This window comes from Pseudonaja textilis, chromosome 1 (assembly GCF_049901715.1).
Source record: "Pseudonaja textilis isolate UNSWEBS1 chromosome 1, rPseTex1.2, whole genome shotgun sequence".
NCBI lineage: Eukaryota > Metazoa > Chordata > Lepidosauria > Squamata > Elapidae > Pseudonaja > Pseudonaja textilis.
The window spans coordinates 5683911-5696958 of NC_141990.1; the positions used below are offsets into that span (position 1 = coordinate 5683911).

The 13048-nt window shown below is 44.8% G+C and overlaps 1 protein-coding gene across 6 annotated transcripts in view; it reads left to right on the plus strand.

The window, feature by feature from the left end:
• BCAS3 (BCAS3 microtubule associated cell migration factor) overlaps positions 1-13048 on the plus strand; it is a 604042-nt gene that overhangs the window by 71630 nt on the left and 519364 nt on the right. The window lies entirely within an intron of this gene.

Genomic DNA, 13048 nt, shown 5'->3' on the forward strand with positions numbered 1-13048 from the left:
TGACTTCCATATTACAGGTGATCCTTGACTTATGACCACAATTGAGTTCCAAATATCTGTCGTTAAGTGAGACAGTTAAGTGAGTTTAGCTCCATTTTGCCATCTTTCTATCCACAGTTGTTAAGTAAATCACAATAGTTGCAGTTAGTAACCCGGTTAAGTGAATCTGGCTTCCCCATTGACTTTGCTTGTGGGAAGGTCGCAAAAGGGCATCAGATGACTCCGGGAGACCGTCATAAATAGGAACCAATTGCCAAGTATCTGAATTTTGATCATGGGAAGCTGCAAAAGTTGTCACTGAGAAAAGTAACATGTTTCAATGCCATTGTAACTTTGACTGGTTGTTAAATTAACTGTTGTTAGTCGAGGACCATCTGTATAATATGGTTTAGAATTTGAGTCAGTATTATTAGTGGTTTGCTTCACTGTCATGGCAAAAAGTTGTAAAATGGGGTGTGACTCACTTAACAACTGCCCTGCTTAGCAATGGAACTTTGGGGTTCAATTCTCTGTGTCACATATATGAGGGTTATATATATATATATATATTTATTTAGGTTCATGTAGTGCATATTGGAGGTGGAGACCCTTTGAGGGCTGTATGCAACGAAATTTCATTTTAATGTATGCCGATTAGTGTACATTTAAAGTGACAAGAAAGTTTGGATCATGTGACAATGCAGTAATGGTCGTAAGTGTGAAAAACTGCCGTAAGTTCCTGCCATTGTAACTTTGAACAGTCACTAAACTATCTCTATTGGAAGCTTGCTCACTGCCAGGAGTTTGATCTTGACCAGCTCCGAAGGTTGACTCGGCCGAAGTCGGTCAAACGAGGACCCAGATTGTTGGGATGGCAGGAGGCTGACTCTAAGCCGCTTAGAGAGGGCTGTCAAAGCACTGCTATTGCTATCAAAACTATCCGAAATTCCCATTTTATTTCTGCTAGGAGAGACTTGTAGGCCGAGTGGGAAAGTAAGCTATCCATTTAAAAACAAGAAACGGGCCAGTCAACTTTCGCATGCTCTTTTTGACTTCTGTAGGAAGAGAGTAAGTAGTTCAGAGGCCAAAAATCCACCCCCCCTCCAAATGCCAACTTACTTCAAAGAAGCAGCAAAAAATAATAACCGTCTGCCTTTTGCCCCAGAGATGTTCTGCTGCAACTCCTTCTAATAACCTTCCTGAAAAGGACCAGCTTGGCTGGCCTTGATGTATGTTTGTTTACCGATAGGCTCCCACTGCACTAAAAGATGCTGGGATCCCAAGCTTAAGGTTTTGACCTTAAAAGGAAAGCTGCAGCTAAGTATGCTCAGAATTTACTGTGGTGGGGTGGAAGGTTTGTGTGTGTCGGGGGCGCGAGAAAAGACATGCTTTGGATTGACTTAGTCTCTGGGTTGCAACATTTCCGTGTGCCCGCTGTAAAACTGGAAGCAGCTTGCTTTCAAAGAGGAGAGGGGAAAAAAAAAAAACATAGGAATCCGTTTGGGATAATCTGAAAGTTACCAATAGGTGTCAGTTTCTCTCCGTAGCTGGACATGAAATGTGGTGGAAGGATCCCGTCCCGCTGATTGCAAAGGGACCTAAAAGCAGATTTTGGAAGGCGCTGGCATCAGTGGTGGGCTGCTGGATGGTCAGCAAAGTTCGGGCGAACCCCTAGCTGTGATCTCTGGCTGGGGTCACCCACCCACCCTTGTGCTATGCTTTCCCTAAATAACTAACCCCACCCCCCCCCGGCTGCCCAGGTGAGCTCAGCACCACCTTGCTGTACTCACCGATTAGCTGCCTATTTGAAGCTGTGTTTCAGCCCCAAACCGGCTGCGCGGACTCACGATCAGCGAACCCCTTGTCAACGAAAGTGCAGCCCACTTCTGCGCTTGGTGGTTTGTCACTACAGCTAGTCCTCATCTTACGACCCACAACTGAGCCTCAAATTTCCCTTGCTATAAGCAAGGCAGTCCTTAAGTGAGTTTTGTCCCATTTTACGACCTTTTGTGCCACAGTTGCGTACAGGTAACCCTCGACTTACAGCAGTTCACTTACTGGCCATTCGAAGGCACTGAAAAAAGGGACGTGACCTCGGTGGCGCAATGGTTAGAATGCAGTACTGCAAACTACTTCTGCTGACTGCCGGCTGCCTGCAGTCAGGCAGATCAAATCCCACCAGGCTCAAGGTTGACTCAGCCTTCCGTCCTTCCCAGGAGGGTCAAATGAGGACCCAGATTGTTGGGGGCAAGAGGCTGACTCTATAAACCGCTTAGAGAGGGCTGTAAAGCATTGTAAAGCAGTATATAAATCTAAGTGCTATTGCTATTTTTCACACTTACGACCGTTGCAGCATACCCCACGGTCATGTGAATTACATTCGGACGCTTGAACAACTGATTCACATTTATGACGGTTGAACTGTCCTGGGGTCATGTGATCTGAAACCTTCTGACAAGCAAAGCCAAGGGGACAGTCACGGTTCACCGTGTTACTAATTTAACGACTACAGAGATTGACTTAACAACTGTGGCAAGAAAAGTCATAAATTGCAGCAAGACTCACTTAACAAATTTCTCACTTAACAACATAAATTTTGGGCTCAATTGTGGTCGTAAGTTGAGGACTACATGTATCAAAGAAGGGAGAGCTGGCATGCTGTGGTCCATGAGGGGGCGGTTATGAAGTGTCAGGCACAGCAACTGAACCACAACAACAAAAATTATATACTGGAAGCTTTTTTTTTCTGTTTGATGTTGACTTAATTTTGTTTTAATGGGAAACATAGGTTGATCTTTCCCGATCTGTTCAAGCGAATGCCACTGATAGGCCCTAACACCAAACAAAAGTTATCTTTCGAATAGATTTGCCTTTGAAAATCTCAGCCTTTCAGATTAAATCTTCATTAAAGTGCCAGGTTCTTTGCATTAGCCGAGCAGATATTTACTGTAGGCTATTTGCTTGTGGGGGTATATTTATGTACTGTATGTTATGCTTCCATTATTGAAAGCAAAAATGGCAAAGGACCTTTTTTTTAAAAAAAAATGTAATTGAAGGAGCGCTTTACGGTGGATCTGTGGTGGCTTTGTGGAATATACTTGTATTGATTGTTGTATTATATCTTGATTTATTTAAGGCCGAGTTATTTGGATGGGTTGTTGTGATAATGCAGCGAAGGCACCGAGAGTTTCCGTTGTTTTAAGTTGCTGACTGCATTTCCAAATAATTCTTCCTTCACCTCAGGATCTTTTTTTTTGCACAGCTAGCACAGTTATTTAATGCGCTTTAATGCGTCCTTTGGACTGAGTGGTAATCTTGACTTATATTGATAAGAGAGATGACCTCACCATTTTCTTCTTCTTGCCATTCGCCAAGCCTCTGAATTATTGTTTTATCAAGATGTAGCGCATTGAACACAGGTAGTCGATACAACAGATTAACAGAGTTGGAAGGGACCTTGTAGGTCATCTAGTCCAACCCCACCACCCCTGCCCAAGCAGACCCTACACCATTCTGACAGATGGCAGTCCAGTCTCTTCTTGAAAGCCTCCAGTGATGAAGCTCCCACAACTTCCAAAAGCAGCTGTTCTCACTGTCAGAAAATCCCTCCTTATTTCTAGGTTGAATCTCTCCTTGATTAGTTTCCATCCATTATTCCTTGTCTGGCCTTCGGGTGCCTTGGAAAATAGCTTGACCCCTTTCTCCTCTCTGTGGCGGCCTCTCAAATATTGGAGAATGCTCTCCTGTCTTCCCTGGTCCTTCTCTTCCCTAGACTAGCCAGGCCCAGTTTCTGCAACCGTTCATCATACTTTTTTATCCTAATCCTCTTGGTTGCTCTTCTTTCAACATCTTTTTTATAGTGTGATGACCAAACCTGGATGCAGTACTCTAGGTGAGGTCTTACTAAAGCTTTATAGAGGGGTATTAGTATCTCATTAGTACCTGTAAGTCCTCGACTTACAGCCACGATTGAGCCCACAATTTCTGTTGCTAAGTGAGATGGCTGTTAAGTGAGTTTTGCCCCTGATTTACGGCTTTTCTTGCCACAGCTGTTAAGTGAATCATTGCAGCTGTTAAGTTAGTGACACAGTCACTAAGTGTGTCTGGCTTCTCCATTGATTTTGCTTGTCAGAAGGTCACAAAAGGGGATCATGTAACCCTGGGACGCTGCAACCGTCATAAATATGAGCCAGTTGCCGAATGTTTGAGTGTTGATTGTGTGACCATGGAGATGCTGCCACGGTTGTGTGAAAGAACGGTCACAAGTCACTTTTTTCATTGCCTTATAACTTGGAACGTCATTAAACAAATAGTTCTGAGTTAAGGACTATGTGTAGTGTGTTTCCTCTTGGTTTTGCATTGTACAAGTAGTCCTCAACTTATGGCCCCAATTGGGATCTGAACTCCTGTTGCTAAGTAAAGCAGTTGTTCAATGAGCCGTAGTCTGTTTTCCAGTCTTTTAGAAATGATGGTTTTCTTCTTTTCAGTTCTTGCATTCCAAGGCAGCTAATTAAATCAGTTCCTTACGTTAAACAGTACCTTAATCAATTGAAGTTTTTAATTTGTAAACTACAGGGCTGCAAGTCAAAGGCATGTTTGAGCCTAAAGACTATTAGAATCAGACAAATTGCTAATGAAAGAGAAAATACGGTTCATGCCTTTTTCCCTAAGGAGAAGTAGTTTTTGTCAAAATTAAATACTTTAATATTTAGAAAAGGTTCTTGGTTTGTGGCTGCAGTAATAGAAGCACATATATTTAAGTCAAAACGATGAATTTGTTTTAAAGATATTAAAGAATTTGTTTTAAAGGTATCCTCTATTTGGGTAGTGCTCGACTTCCGACCCCAATTGATCCCAAAATTTCTGTTGCTAAGTGAGACAATTGTTAAGTGAGTTTTGCCCCATTTTACGACCTTCCGTGCCACAGGTGTTAAGTGAATCGCTGCAGTAGTTAAGTTACTCACCTGGGTTGTTAAGTGAATCCAGCTTCTCCATTGACTTTACTTGTTGGAAGGTCGCAAAAGGTGACCCCTGGGACTCTGCGACCATCAGTTCCAGTTGCCAGGCATCTGAATTCTGATCACTTGACCGTGGGGATGCTGCAGTGGTCCTAAGCAGGGGTGGGCTTGCTGGGGGTTTGCAGGGGTTCGGGATGAGCCCCTAGCTAAGAGTCTGCACAGTTCGGAAAAGCCACAAATCCTACTCCTGCCTGGCCCCACGCACCCCACCCGTCCCCTCTCCTCCCAGGAGTTCCCACGCAGCCTGTTTTGGATGCACATAAGTCCAGGGGTGGGATTCAAATTTTTTAACAACCAGTTCTGTGGGCGTGGCTTAAGTGATGGGTGTGGCTTGGCAGTCATGTGACTGGGTGGACATGGCTTGGTGGTCATGTTATTGGCTGGGCGTGGCCAACTCAGTATCGCTCACATCGAGGCACGCATCTCCTCGCCTGGCCTCTCATGACTGTGGGGATGCTGCAACAGTCGTAAGTGTGAAAAATGGTCATAAGTCATTTTTTCAGTGCCATTGTAACTTTGAATGGTCACTCCACACAATCAAAGTACCAACAAAGGAGAGGGGAAAAACTCCAGAGAAGTTCCTGAGACAGGAAGTCTAGTCCTGCCAAGAATGTAACAAGGGTTAACAGAGAGGCAGTTTCTGTAAGCAACACCAGAATGTTTCCTTCCTGCCTTCCTTACAGGATTAGGACAGTAATTTCTTCTAACAACCGGTTCTCCAAACTGCTTAGCATGTTAACAGCCGGTTCTAGCAAATAGGTGTGAACTGGTAGAATCCCACCCCTGAGGTAAGTGCAGAGCGCACGTGGAGACTCAGGGAGGGTGAGAAACAGGCCTCCCAAAAGTTTGGGAAGGCCAGAAATAGGCCCGTTTCCAGTTTCCAGAGAGCCTCTGGAGCTCAGGGAGGCCGTTTTCGCCTCCCGGAGGCTCAAAGAAAGCCTCTGGAGCCCAGGGAGGGCAAAAACACCCCCCCGCCACCATGGTGCAGGAGGCTGACTAGGCCACACCCACCATGGCCACACCCACCTAGCAACCAGGCAGAGAACCCGTTGCTAAAGGGGTTAGGACCCTTAGGACCCCTGGTCCTAAGTCACATTTTTCCATGCTGTTATAACTTTGAACAGTCACTAAATGAATTTTTGTAAGCCGAGGCCTACCCGTATGTTCATTTTGATGGGCTCAAATTACAGAAGGAGTGGAAGAATAAAAGAAATACTTTATTAGGAGTGGAACTTTTTTTGTTGCCACCTGAACTACTGTATTACAACTAACATTACACTGTAAGGTAATATACAGTTAGTCCTTGACTTACACCCACAAGTGAGCCCAACATTTCTGTTGTTAAGTCAGACATTTTGTTAAGTGAGTTTTGCCCTGTTTTGCCACCTTTCTTGCCACGGTTGCTAGGTGCATCACTGACATTGATAAGTTAGTCTCAGCTGTTAATAAGTTAGATAGGTTGTCGAGTGAACCACTGCCGGTTGTTAAGTGAATCTGGCTTCCCCATTGACTTTGCTTGTCCAAAGGTCACAAAAGATGATCATATGACCTTGGACACAGCAATGGTCATAAGCAAGAAGCAGTTGCCCAGCCTCTGAATGTTGATCACACGAGCATGGGGAACACTGGAAAGGTGGTAACTCAGAGAAACGCGCATAAGTCACTTTTTTCAATGCCGTTGTAACTTTGTTTTTTTTAAAAATATAAATGTTATTAATTTTCTATTAGTTACATTTCTTAGTGCTTAATAAGCCTCCTGTTGTCTGGGTATTTAATTTGCTTAGCAATCATATGTGGTGGACTTGTGTTAACGCAAAAAAACATAAAAATGGGCAAAAAATTTACACAGATGGCTAGAAAAGGTGATAGGGAAACATGTAGATTTTTAAACCTGAACTGTTTTTATTAGGGATAATAGCAGAAAGATTTGATAAGAAAAGTATGTGTTTAATATTACTTGTCCTAATAGCAGTGAGGATTATCTTCGCACAATATTGGAAAAAAATGAAGAAACACCGCAAAATGACGAGATCATTAAGAAGATGCTGTACTAGATTGTGCAGAAATGGGTAGACTTACACTGAAAATCAAACAGAAAGAAGATACAGAATATTATCAAACACGGAATTTATTTTATCAGTGGTTGGAAAACAAGGGATGGAGAATTAAGAGTGTCGTTGTAACGTTGAACGGCCACTAAATGAACTGTTGTAAGTCGAGGACTTACCTGTACAGTTAAACTGAGCAAGCAGTAGAAACAGAACACAGATTTTCCTTTATCCCTTTGCCGAATGCCCTGTTGTGCGTTAAAGGGACAGGACACAACAGGGACAATTCAGAAAAGGCTTGTGGCCTTCCGTCCCTCTTCCACACCACCAGGGCGTCATCCTTCTTTTTCTGCCGACGTCTCCCTCCAAATGTGTTTACTTAGCGGAAAATAATGGAAGGAAAATGGCTCCTGCCTTTGAAAGTGGACAAGCAGCTAAGCGTTGTGACATGGCAGCAACTTCGTGTCCAATAATAACGAGCGATGGCTCCCTTTCTCCAAATCTTGTCAACCTCCCTTGATGTTTCCCCCGGTCTCCAGGGAGGAAGACAATGACTAAAGCCATTATCTGGCACCAAGTTTCTATTGATGGGATGGAACCGAGTCCCTGAAGTGGCTATTTTTCTTGAAGAATTTAGGCAGCGCGCTTACTCCGGGCTATATTAAAAATGATGATTCTGCTCTCCATAGGTCGAATTGTATAGGTCCATTACTTATTTATGCAGAGCTGGTGCCAATTCCTCCCCCCCTCCGCCCCGCTTGTGGGATTTCGCTTGGCCCCCCCCTATCGAGGTGGACATCTGCACGTTCCCCCCACCCAAGTACAGGTTAGTCCTTGGCCATAATTGAGCCCAAAATTTCTCTGGCTAAGTGAGAACATTTGTCAAGTGAATTCTGCCCCGTTTTACAACCTTTCTTGCCACAGTGGTTAAATGAATCACTGCAGTTGTTAAATTACTAACCCAGTTGTTAAGTGAGTCTGGCTTCCCCATTGACTTGGCTTGTCGAAAGGGGATTGCGTGACCTCAGATCACAGTAACCGTCATAAATATGAACCAGTTGCCTCCAGAAGTTGTGGTTGCTCCAACACTGGAAGTTTTTAAGAAGAGACTGGACAACCATTTGTCTGAAATGGTGTAGGGTTTCCTGCTTGAGCAGGGGGTTGGACTAGAAGACCTCCAGGGTCCCTCCCAAGTCTGTTATTCTAATTCTGTTGCTAAGGCACCTGAGTTTTAATCACCTGACCACGGGGATGCTGCCATGGTCCTAAAGTGTGAAAAATGGTCGTAAGTCACTTTTTTTCAGTGCCATTGTGACTTCGACTAGTCACTAAATGTACAAGGACAACCTGTATGATAAATCTCAACTCAAAGATAACCCCAATGTGTGTCCCCCATCTTCTCTCTGTCTCCATACCCGCTTCCACTTTGGAGAACCACACAGTTTAATTCTTCAATTTTTAAAAAGTTGCCAGGGGAGCCTCTGGATGGCAGGTAAGACTATCTTCCTTTATGCATCTTTCTTAGTTTCAATCAAAACTGAACTGTTTGAAGTTACAAGGGCACTGAGAAAAGCGACTTAACACTGGTCATCCCACGTAACAATAGTTGCAGCTTCCCAACGGTCAGTTGATCAACATTTGGAAGCTTGGTAATGTGCCCATTTTTTATGACAATTGCAGTATCCTGGCTTCGCCATTTGCCACCAACAAGCAAAAGCCGTTGGGGGAAGCCAGATTTGTTTAACGACCGCAGGATTTAGTAAGCAACTGCTGAGTGATTTGCTTTACAACTGTGGCAAAAAAAAAAGGTCATTAACATTGGGCATGATTCACTTAACACCCATCTTGATTAGCAGTAGAAATTCTGGTCCCAGTTACGGGTGTAAGATGAGGACTCCCTGTAGGTAGTATTTTCTGGAGAATTACCATGAAACAGTAGTACTATTTCCCCAATAATACAACCTACCCTGAAATTAAGTCATAGCTTGATTTTTACACATGTGCCCAATATAAGCCCTACCCCCCCAATAAGCCCTAATTAAGATCCTGCCCACTCCAGAGTGGATGGGTAAAAATTAAGCTAGGTTGGGGATGGGAGGGTGGGGAGCTGTCCTACTACTTACCTTTGGACAGGTGTAGCCAGGCCTCGCACACCCCGACACCTGCCTTGCCAGCCCATTTCTTCTGCAGCCAGCAAGCTGGTAAGGCTTTCCTGAAGGCCTCAGGAGCTGAGACCAAAGCTCTGGATCGATCCTGAGCTCTGTTATCAGCCGTATAGGCCTTTGGGAAAGCCTTGCCGGCCATAGAAGAAGAACTTCCTGAAGGCCTCTGACAGCGAAAAGGAGGCTGGGGGCGATGCGCACAAGTGAGGTTAATCAGTTAGTGACGTCCCCCGAAAATAAGACCTGGTGCCTTTTTTTGTGGCAAAAAATATAAGACAGGGTCTTATTTTGGGGGAAACACAGTATAATCTTGACAGATCACAGGACATCGGGCAACAATTCCATTTTTTTCCTTGCCTGGTATAATTTCCCTTCCTGAGGAGGGGAAAAAATAGAATAGGAGACGAATTAGAATGAAAGAGAATTATGAATGGGAAACATCATCTCTTGGATGTCCTCTGAAGCGCCATGATAAGGGCAGGGCAGCGGTAGAAGAAAAAAAAATGCACCTGGAAACTCCCAAGGAAGTCAGACTCCTTCGGCTTGCTCAAAATTAAAAACTCAAACAGAGACAGGATCGGTTTGAGTGCTAAGATTTGGCTAGTTTTGCAGGGCTGGCTGGTCGTGTCATTTCCCAGGACAGCTGTCTTTGGTTATGAAAGCACTTTCAACTTTGTTTGCCCCGTTTCGTTTTGACGTTTCAACTGGCTTTATCACAGAAGGTGGGATGCTGGGACGATGTGAATGCTTCGAACACTACATTTGTTTCTAGCAGGGTTTATGTCTATGGAGACGCTCAACCATCCAGTCATTGTTGTCTCAAAGGTGCCTTTCAAAAGGCAACTGGACTTTCTTGGGGTTTTGAAAATGTTTCACTTCTCATTCACAACTGAAGAAGCCCCTTCAATGAGAAGTGAAACGTTTTTTCTTGTAGAAACTAAAAACCCAGTTTCCTTTTCGAAAAAAAAAACACTTTTTGGGGTAACAGGGTTCCTACAACTGTGGAAACCTGACTGCTCTGACACTGGCCTGCTAGCCTATCTGGGCTGCAGAAATCAGGAATACAGATAGTCCTTGACTTACAACCGGTCCTCGCCCTTATATCCGATGCAGCATCCCCACAGTGTCTATGGAGGTTTTTCCAGGTCACGGTTGTCCCAAAGCTGCTTTTTCAAAGGACAGCTGGACGTTCTGGTTTTTCTTTGAAGACATTTTGCTTCTCATCCAGAGCTGAAGAAGATTCTTGGGTGAGAAGCGAAATGTCTTCAAAGAAAAAACAGAAAGTTCAGTTGCCTCTGGCTTCTTTGGGAAACCCCCACAGTAACGGTGATCAAAATCTTGGCATGTCAGCATGGCTTGTTTATGGCTGTTGTAGTGTCCCACGATCATTTGATCACCATTCGTGACTTTCCCAGCTGACCAGCAGGGGAAACCAGATTTGCTTAATGACGCACAATTCACTTAACAACTGCAACGATTTCATGGACCACATGGCCACGACTCACTTAACAATTGTCTTGCTTAACAACAGAAATTCTGGCTTCAACTGTTGTAAGTTAGGAGACTGCTGGTAGCACACAATGAGCTGTCGGACGTTTCTTAGCTAGCGATTGCCCAGATATTTGGATTCCAAATCTGGTAGCCCTAGTCCAGCTGTTTCTTAGAGTTTTTTTTTTTTTCTGGGGGAAATTGGAAGGAAATCCTTCACCTGGAAAAACTGATTTCTGGAGAGGGCAAGCGTGGGAATTGTCTGAGTAACCTTCCCATTTCCCAATTGGGAGTGACTAATTGGTTGGTCATTGGAGAAGGAAGAATTCCATCTCTTTTCCTGACTTCTCAGCTAGGCCTCCAGGAGTTTTAGGTTGATGAAACACAGACCTGATTCTCATCAGGACCTGCCATAAATTATGTCAGCCCCGCTTGGCTCCTTGAAAGACGTTTCGCTTCTCATCCAAGAAGCTTCGGAACCGAAGAAGTTTCTTGGATGAGAAGCGAAACGTCTTCAAGAAAAAAGCAAAGCCCGCTTGCCTTTGGAAAAAGCGTCTTTGGGACCATTGCTCTGCTTAGCTTAGCAGTGGAAATGTTGGACTGTGTCGTGGTCACATCCTGAGGACGACCTGTATAGGGAGGGAGGTGCCTAGGTGGGATCAGAAGGGAGAGAAGGAAGGCCAGCTTTAGGTGTAGAAGATCTCTGAGAGAGAGAAGGAGGGAGGGAGGTTGAGACTCTGGAAAGAGTGCAGAGAAGAGCAATAAAGAGGATTAGGGGACTGGAGGCTAAAACATATAAAGGACGGTTGCAGGAATTGGGTATGTCTAGTGAAAAGAAGGACCAGGGTGACATGATAGCAGTCTTCCAATATCTCAGGGGCTGCCCCACAGAAGAGGCAGTCAAGCTATTCTCCAAAGCACCAGAAGGCAGGACAAGAAGCAACGGGTGGAAACTTATCAAGGAGAGAAGCAACCTGGAACTAAGGAGGAATTTCCTGACAGTGAGGACAATTAACCAGTGGAACAACTTGCCTCCAGAAATTGTGAATGCTCCAACACTGAAATTTTTTAAAAAGAAGTTGGATAACCATCAGACGAGTGGTGTAGGCCTAAGCAGGAGGTTGGACTAGAAGCCCTCCAAGGCCCCTTCCAGTTCTGTTACTCTCTTTTATTCTAAGTTTGAGGTAGAGAGTGATGCAGCTGCCGAAGAGTCGCAGGTCTGTCGGGTCAGCTGCATGCAGCGTAAATACCCCGTTTCCCATAATCTCTTGCCAAACGGCACTAGGAACCAGCCGGGTTTTGTTAGGAGTCCTTGGGAAGGGGTTGAAGGGTGGGTCGTAACAGGAAGACGCTTCAGAACAATAGAAGATGTGATGGAGCCGGGTGGGTGAATGATGACATTTCTGTAGGGCTTTTCATCTCAAAGGGGAATCTGTAAACACAATGGCAAAACTTGGTTACTTTATGCTCTTTATAAACATCTTTTAATGTATCTTTCTTTCTCTCTCTTTCTTTCTTTTTTTTTTTTTGGTGCGTGTGTCTCTGTGCTGTTTTGGAGGAATAAACAAAATATTAGTCAAAAGTCCTCCGCAGTTTGTTTATCAGTCTGCGGGCCCATAAACAGTGCTGTACCGTTCCTTCTGATCCTTTATTTACTCTTTCCCCATTCCACACCTCTGTCGGTCTTGATCTGTGACCATTTTGGTTGGATTATCCAGCCCTGGGAGGAATTTTATGGGAAGAGAAAAACATCTTTGATCTCATCGTATGTTTGCGAGCTACTTCTGTAGGTCGAGTGCAGTTCGGCGCCTGAGGTTCTATAAACCATAGCCGTTTGGCCGATTTGTCATTTTGGTGGGAATCGGAAACACGCTACAAGGCACAGCATCTGTTGCGCAGGCCAAAAGTCCCAGGAGACCCCTCTTCCAACAGAGTGGGAAAGGACCCCTCGGAGGTCTTCTAGTCCGGCCCTCCGCTCAAGCAGGAGACCCTATCTATACCAGGGGTCCTCCAACGTGGCAACTTTAAGACTGGTGGACTTCAACTCCCAGAATTCTGGGAGTTAAAGTCCGTAAGTCTTAAAGTTGCCTAGTTTGGAGACCTCTGCCCTGTACCAGGGTTGTCAAACTCAAGGCCCAGGGGCCAGATCCGGCCCATGTGGTGCGTAGATCTGGCCTGTGGGGCCGCCCTGGAAACAGTGAAGGACTGGCCCACAGTGCCTCTCTGCCAGTGAAAACAGAGGTGCGGAGGGCTGCCTGCGGCCCTCCCGAGCTCCGTTTTCGGCTGCAACAGCCTCCTGCAACCCTTTGCCAGCAAAAACAGAGCTTGGGAGAGCTCTGTTTTTGCTGCTGGC